This window comes from Chrysochloris asiatica, unplaced genomic scaffold (assembly GCF_000296735.1).
Source record: "Chrysochloris asiatica unplaced genomic scaffold, ChrAsi1.0 scaffold00114, whole genome shotgun sequence".
NCBI lineage: Eukaryota > Metazoa > Chordata > Mammalia > Afrosoricida > Chrysochloridae > Chrysochloris > Chrysochloris asiatica.
This window is the reverse complement of record NW_006408632.1, coordinates 10,301,672-10,307,021: the sequence shown is the minus strand read 5'-3', so window position 1 is coordinate 10,307,021 and position 5,350 is coordinate 10,301,672. Positions and strand designations below refer to the sequence as shown.

General features: G+C 43.7%; 1 pseudogene; it reads right to left on the bottom strand.

Annotated features, from left to right (window-relative positions):
• Positions 1–3,508: 3,508 nt before the first annotated feature.
• On the bottom strand, positions 3,509–4,033 carry LOC102824870 (annotated as a pseudogene).
• Between the last annotated feature and the right edge of the window lie 1,317 nt (positions 4,034–5,350).

Here is a 5,350-nt window from a genome sequence, read left to right as displayed (position 1 = left end):
GCCCCTTGGTTAGTCACGTAATAAAGAAACATTCCAGCATCCTTACATGATACCCCCCATTCCGATCATGACTCAGTCCCTGTATCTCAGAGCCCTGAGATGCCACTTTCTATACGGGCCAGCCCTGGCTCCTCCTTCTAATCTCTGCTGTCACGGGAGTGACCTGCAGTCTCCTCAGGAAAGAGTCCCAAAATACTCGCTTTTCTTTATCCTTGTTAGTGTGGTTTCTCAAAAATGTGAGCCCAGGAGAGATTATGATAGTCCAAAAGCTGTGGGACTGGTATATGAATGCCCGCTTTGTAAGATCCCACTGCTAGCGAGGAGTGGGGGCAGGGGGCTTAGCTGCAGCGACAGTTGGGGGATGATGGGTGACGTTAAGAAGCTGCTGCAGCCTTTCTTACACTCTCCAGAGTTCCTTACACTCCATGCATGGGTAAGCTGCACCTGGCCGATTTTTATTGGGGTCTCAAGCCAGGGCGGGGAGACTTGGGCTGGGGGGAAGTTGTATCGCCTCTGGCCCTTCTGGGAGACACTACTTTCTATACAGGCCAGCCCTGGCCTTGCCTTCCAAACTCTGCTGTCGAGGGTGCACCCCGTGGTCCCCACAGGACAGAGTTCCAAATTACATGCTTTTCTTTATCCTTGTTAGCGCAGTTTCTCAAAAATGTGAGCCCAGGAGAGATTATGATAGTCCAAAAGCCGTGGGACTGGTCTATGAATGTTTCCTTTGCGAGACCCCACTCGTTTTTTTTCCGCCGGAGCAAGTCCCTACCTTTTCTTGCTGTCCTGCCGTACTGGAAGTCCCTGACCACAATTTTCGCAAATATCTTTTTTTAAAAAAACAAACAAACAAAAAAAACATTAAAGGTGACTATACACCTGGACTTCACCAGATGGAATACATAGAAATAAAATTGACTACATCTGTGGGAAGAGTCAGTGGAGGAGCTCAATATCATCTGCCAAAACAAGGCCTGGGGTCAACTGTGGAACAGGCCATCAGTTCCTCATGTGCAGGTTCAAACTAACACCGAAGAAAATTAAGCCAAGTCTATGAGACACAAAAGGAGCCCTGGTAGCGTAGTGGTTACGAATCAGGCTGCTAACCTCAGGATCAGCAGTTCGAAACTACCAGCTGTTCCGTGGGAGAAAGATGAGACTTTCTGCTCCTGTAAAGATTTACAACCTCGGAAACCCTATACAGGGTCGCTGTGAGTCAGAACCGACTCCACAGCACATAACCATAGCAACAATAATGAGAGCCTAAATATGATCTTGAATATATCCCACCTGAATTTAGAGATCATCTCAAGAATAGATTTGATGCATTAGACACAATGATCAAAACCCAGAAGAGTTGTGGGATAACATCAAGAAAGAACATCATATGTGAAGAAAGTAAACCATAAGGAAAATAAAAAAGACCAAAGTGGATGTCACAAGAGACTCTGAAACTTGGTTTTGAACATAAATAAGCTAAAGCAACTGGATGAAATGAATTAAAAGAGCTGAACAGACATTTCAAAGGATAGCTCAAGAAGACAAAGCCAAGTATTACAATGAAATGTGCAAAGATCTGAAGTTAGAAAACCAAAAGGGAAGAACATGCTCAGCATTTCTAAAGTGGAAAGAACTGAAGAAAAAATTCAAGTCTTGACTTGCAATATTGGATTCTATGGGCAAATATTGAATGATGTCCAAAGCAGCAAAAATGGAAAGAATACACAAAGTCATGGTACCAAATAGATTTGTTCAATATTGAACCATTTCAAGAGGTAGCATATGATCAAGAATCGTGATACTGAAGGAAGAAATCCAAGTTGCACTGAAGACATTGGTGAAAAACAAGGCTCCAGGAATTGATGGAATACAAATTAAAATGTGTTTTTTGTGTTTCTCATAATAGTGTTTTGTTTTTGTTTTTTAATGTTTTATTGTGAATTATGTGATAGTATACATGGAAGAACATTAGCTTTACATTCATCCTATTGTATATCGTTTCATTGCCATGGTTAGAATCCCCTCCATGCATCATCAACCAACCAAAGGATATATACCCTGCAAGCCTTACCCCTTGTTGTCAGCACACAGCCCCTCTCTCTCTCTCTGGGTTTAGAGTCCCCAGCTACTCCATCTCTCCATGTCATTGTCTCTGCCTCCATCACCAGCATCACTGTTTCTCTGGGTAGGGTCCCGCGCTCTGCTCTTCTCCCTTGATGGTCCCAGGGCCCTCTGTTCCTGGACTGCAAAGTCAATCACTTCCCTCCTTTTGCTACACAACATCTACCTTTACATTTCCAACCCTTACTGTCAGTCCTGATAGCAATTATTCACTATTGTATCACAAGAGACCTATCCCCATCTCCTTTCATCAGCTCCACTCAGACAGACTGGATACTACTCATTGGAGATTCTGTCTTCCCCTGTGCCCTCTAGATCTAGGCTGCCTCTTGAAAGCTTGTAAGCCAGTCACTTCTGCCTTTGTAGCCCTAAATTGAAATATTTTAACAAACTGATGCAACACCAGAGCTACTCATTTGTCTATGCCAAGACCGATCCATATTTGTACCCATTCCAAAGAGAGATGATGGAATGTGGAAATCATTGGACAACGTCATTAATATCATATACAAGTAAAATTTTTGCTAAAGATAATTTTTAAAAGGCTGCAGTAGTACTTTGACAGGGAACGATCAGAGGTTCAAGTTGGATTCAGATAATGATGTGGAACAAGGGATATCATTGCTGATATCAGATGGATGTTAGCTGAATAGCAGTGAACACCAGGAAGATGTTTGCTTGTGCTTTATTGCCTGTGGATCATAACAAATTATGAATAACATTGCAAAGAATGAGTATCCCAGAGCACTTAATTGTGCTCTGGAGGAACTTGTAGATAGACCATGAGGCATTTGAACAGAACAACGGGATACTTGATGGTTTAAAGTCAGGAAAGGTGTGTATCATGGTTATATCCTTTCGCCATATGCATTCAACTGTATTCTGAGCAAATAATCAGAGAAGCTGCATTATATGAAGAACGTGGCACCAGGATTGGAGGAAGACTCATTAGCAAACTGCCATAGTGACCCTACAGAATAGGGCAGAACTGCCCCATAGGATTTCCAAGGCTGTAGTCACTATGGCAGAAAACTACTACACCTTTCTCCCGTATTGGTGCTGGTGAGTTCAAACCACCAACCTTCCAATTAGCAGTCAGGCATCTTCAGGGCTCTTTGGATCAGTTTATAACCCACAGTGATACAAGTGTTTTTTTAAGCTGTATATATAGGGTGCTTTATTCTCCACAGAGTGATACATGCTTAGGCGGATTGGGCTTGGGCCAATGTCCCCATATGTATAGAAATGAATAAAGTCTGAGAAGAAGTCTGATTTGCCTTGATGTGGAAAAGGAGATGGGGAAGATGGACATTAAAACCAGAGATGTGTTCAGTCCTGTGATGGTTCTGGCCTGGAATGCAGGGTAAGAAGGCAGCTCTCAGCAATGTCACTTCCAGGCTGGGGATGTCTGCCAGGCTTGGAGGGCCTTTTGTACCTCATCTTCTCACTGAGCATCTGAGATCTCCCGAGCCCAGGCAGGAACCCCTGGCACAGGTAGGCTTATTCCAGCCATTGTCCTTTTCACCAGCTCTGCATGTTCTGGGTCCATGGGAATTGAGCTGTCGTGGCCCAATACTGTAGCTCCTTCATCCTCTTCATCTTCACTTTCCAATGGAGGGTCTGGCAAATGCAGTCTCAGGGCCTGGATCTGCTCCTGAATGTCGACAACTACTTCTTCTCCATCTCCCACAGTTGCCAACTCTACTTCCTGTTGTTCAGGATCTTGGTTTACGGGTTGGTAAGAGCAGCCAGCTGGGCCTGCCCCACCCTCCTCCTGCTCTTCCTTGTGTTCCTCACTGCTCCAATCTCCAGGGCCTTCTGTGGGGCCCAAGTGAGGCCCCAGTTCCTCAGTCTGATTGGGGAAGATACACTCTGGACCCATGGTGTCTCCCCCTAGATCTACTGCTGCCATCAGGGGCAGGGGCCGCTCAGAGCCCACGGCGGAACCCGCACCAAGGATATTCTTAAGGGACACTTTTACTACTACTAGTTTTGTTAGGGACAAACAGGATAGGACCTCTGAGTCCTAGGTCTCTCTTACCCTGGCTTCATATCCACCCCTTTGCCTGAGTCCTCTCCTGCAGAGATCAAAAAAGGGGGGAGGACATCTCTAATCCTAACAAGAATGACAACATTGAGAACAGCCTGGAGACAGAGATAGGTTATCAGGACTTGAAACCCTAGTAGAAGCAACTAGCTGCAGGCAGACAACCCATGAAGATAGGACCTAGAGCTGACAACTGCAGAAGACACTCCATTTCCAAGAAGCCTACGCCCCTTTATTAAAAACCAATAAATACTCAACATGTCCTCCTCATAATCAATATGTATTAAACCCTCTCTTAGAGGAGGAGACCCTATACCTTTATAAGCTAGTGCATTCCAACCCCAAAGTGTCTTCTCCATGCTTAGTGACAGACCTGCCTCTCTTGTTGAAGTGTACTTTTGCTGTTCAATAACGAGCTTCTAAGTGAATGCATGTTGTTTGTGTGTGACTGAGAAGCAGAGACTCGGTGGAACTAATTTTTTAGACCACCACCCCGAGAATGAGAGGGACCAAGGAGAAATATGACATTGTGGCACTATAGAATAAACACTGGACTGCTAATTACAAGATTGGTGGTTTAAACTCACCAGCTGCTCCTTAGAAGCTTATATGAGTCAATATAAGTTGGAACCGACTCAACGACACTTAACAACACCATAGCAGCGAAGAAAGCAATGACTACAAATACAGTTTGATATGAAGAGAACGCACAAATAAAGCCTAGAGTCTCTTGTTAATGCCTTGTGGTTGGATTTCTGGTCAGTTAGGACTATTTTAAGAGCCACTGATGTCTCTGGTCAACGCTTGGTAGTTGAGTACCTAATTAGGGGCTTCCTGTGTCTGCCAAAGAAAAGCCTTTCGATATTTTTTTCTCTATAGATAATATTTGTAGAAAGAGCTCTTACAGTCCTCTGATGGCAGTCCCTGGTCCATATCTGAAGCTGGTGATAGCCTCCGTGAGATTTTTGTTCTTCTCATTTGTTCTTTCCTCTTCTATCATCATAACCTTAACTACCTGGAGTGAACTTGAAATGTCCTTTAATAAGTTATCATGGATTATAAAGTATACTGTTACTTTCTATAGCTTATTGGTGCGAAGGAAAAAGAAACACATACTCATACTGTTTATAAACTTATCTCAATTACAGAAATACTATACTATTAGAAACAAGAAAATACAGT